Here is a 2,460-nt window from a genome sequence, read left to right as displayed (position 1 = left end):
TTTCGAAGCCAGGTTCTGAGCAGCAATAGTAATCCACAATTCTGAGCGAAAGGTCACCTGGAGGAGCCACATCCCCTCCCCACACCCACTGTGCTCCGCAAAGAGCTGCCAGAAGCACTACAAGGGGAGAACGTCCGTGGGTGGGATGGGACAGGGGACAATGAGCTCAGATTCCTAGGGAGGGAAGTTCAGTCATGCATCAGTGACTCTTGAAGATGTCATTTAGGAGGGGCACTTGGTTAAGGCATCAAAGGCCCCAGCAGCCTTCTCTTCCCAGTTAAACTAGTGCCTGCGTGACAACCAGCAAAAGGGAAGGGACTGGGGAGACCTTCTGGTGTCCCAGACAAGTTGTGCTAAGATTCTGAACTGAACTACAAAGATCACTTGATCCGTGGTACTTACATGGCCCCCAGGGTCCTAGCATCTGAGCACCTCCCAATCTTTAACAAATCTATCCTCACCACATGCTTATGAGGTGCTATTATCCCCATATTAGGGTGGAGAACTGAGGCAGAGAAATTACGACTTGCCCAAGGTCACAGGAACATCTGCCGCAGAACTGGGAATTGAACCCAACCCATGAGAGTCCCAAGCTGGCACCCTAACCCTGGACCATCCTTCCTTGCAAACAGATGAAACTTCTCTCAAACCCAGAACATCAAGGCATGGGCAGCTGAGTTAGGTTTAACTCCTACTAAGGCGACTGTGCTTTATATTTTCTGGATAGCAGTGTCAGCGTGGCCATGCAGGGTGGTTTAGATACAAACAACAGCAGGCATGTGGTGATGCTTTTCTCTGACAACTGTACTGACCAAGCAGGTTAAACCCAGATGCAGAGCATATCCATTTCCACCTGTGTGCAGTCTGAGCCAGACCAGATCTCTCATCTGTCTGAGCAGAGCCTGAGCATGGACTACTCGGGCCCCCGTGATGAGGGACATCAGACAAGTTTATCCTCCACAAAAAAGAAAAAAAGGGGGAGGGAGAAATACCTGTGCTTAGCTCAAAATTTCCTTTCTTCTGCAGGAAGGACCCACAGATCCATTGCATTGGTCTACAGCCTGTTTGCAGCTCCAATGACAGAATAAAACTAGAAAGGACCCATGGACCTTCCTACGCAGAAGAATGTGTTAGACGTTTTAAATATTAGGACTCTTCTCAAGGAAAGAGCAATATGTTCTGCAGACTCCCCTAGCTCACAAGCTACCTATCAGATCAGCCCTTCTTCAAAGGGCTTCTAGAACTTGGCTAGAAAACTGCCTCTCCAGAAAACTTCCTAGAGACTCAGTATTGTAGCTTGAATTTCCTCTATTATAATGGCCTGATCTAGAGACCTTCTAGCCTTAGGAGAAGGCTCCCTGTTTCCCTTAGTCTATCCCCTACTCGGCAGTGTATAGTTTAAAGAGTTCTGGAATGCTTTGGCTAGTGCGGTTGGACTTTTTAAGGAGGAATTCTTCCTAGTTAATTCACACTTGCTGTTCCCTTGTTTGGGCCATTGGTAAATACTTTGCTTTTGTCTCCCATTTCAAGCCACTGCCTTCTGCCAGTCCCTCAGGTGGAGAATGAACAATGTTTCTAGCTTTCTCCCATTATACAAGAACAAGGGATGCTCCCTCAAAAGATAACAGCCAGCAGTTATAAGCTAGTACATAAAAAGGAAGTCCTTCAGACCCTGTGCAGCTGGGCCTGTGGATTCCATTGCTGCAAGGGGTCAGAGTCCAATTTTAAAAAGGGCTGGATAATTTTAACAGCAGCTGCCTGGTCACTGAGCACATATCACTATGCGGACACTGATAGGGACAATTGAGTCTCAACATTTTAGGGTGTCAAAAGGATTGCTGTGGGAGCCAGGGAGATTTTTCCACCACCGTGGAGAGCATTGTGCAAGTACCCAAGGACTTCAACCCTACAAGCTACTGTGTGCCCTCAACACCCACTCAGACCAGCCCCAGTTCAGCAGGATACTTGAGACTGCACCTGAATTCCAGCACATGACAAGTCCCATGGGAGGAATCATGTAATGAAAGTTAGGCATGTGTTTAAATATCATGTAGTTACGGGGACCTCAGTGAAAGCTGATGGTGCTCAGTGCCTGGCAAGTGAGAGGCCCAGATGCATGGGATGGAAACAGCTGAGGTCTGAAGTATCACTGATCTGTTTTAAATCCATGAAGTGTCAGGGGTTGTTTACTGGACTTGGTGGACCAACTGCTCTGCCTTTCTCTGCCAAATCCCTTGTTGTGTCTCACGCATTTATAGTCTGGGGATAGGTGGCTCTGCCTTTTCAGCTCCATCTGCAGAAAGTGTCCAATTGTGTAAACTAAAAAAAACCCCATTACTACAGCACAAATGGTAAACACAAAAAGATGCAATGAATATAGCCAAGTACCTGACCAAAGCAAGGAGAGTCAGAGTTATGTCTGTAACATTGTCTCCTTGATCGAACAGGGCCTGCTGGTAA

Source organism: Emys orbicularis, chromosome 5, assembly GCF_028017835.1.
Source record: "Emys orbicularis isolate rEmyOrb1 chromosome 5, rEmyOrb1.hap1, whole genome shotgun sequence".
In the NCBI taxonomy this organism is placed as follows: Eukaryota; Metazoa; Chordata; order Testudines; family Emydidae; genus Emys; species Emys orbicularis.
The sequence above is the reverse complement of the archived record's forward strand: the minus strand, read 5'-3'. Positions refer to the sequence as shown.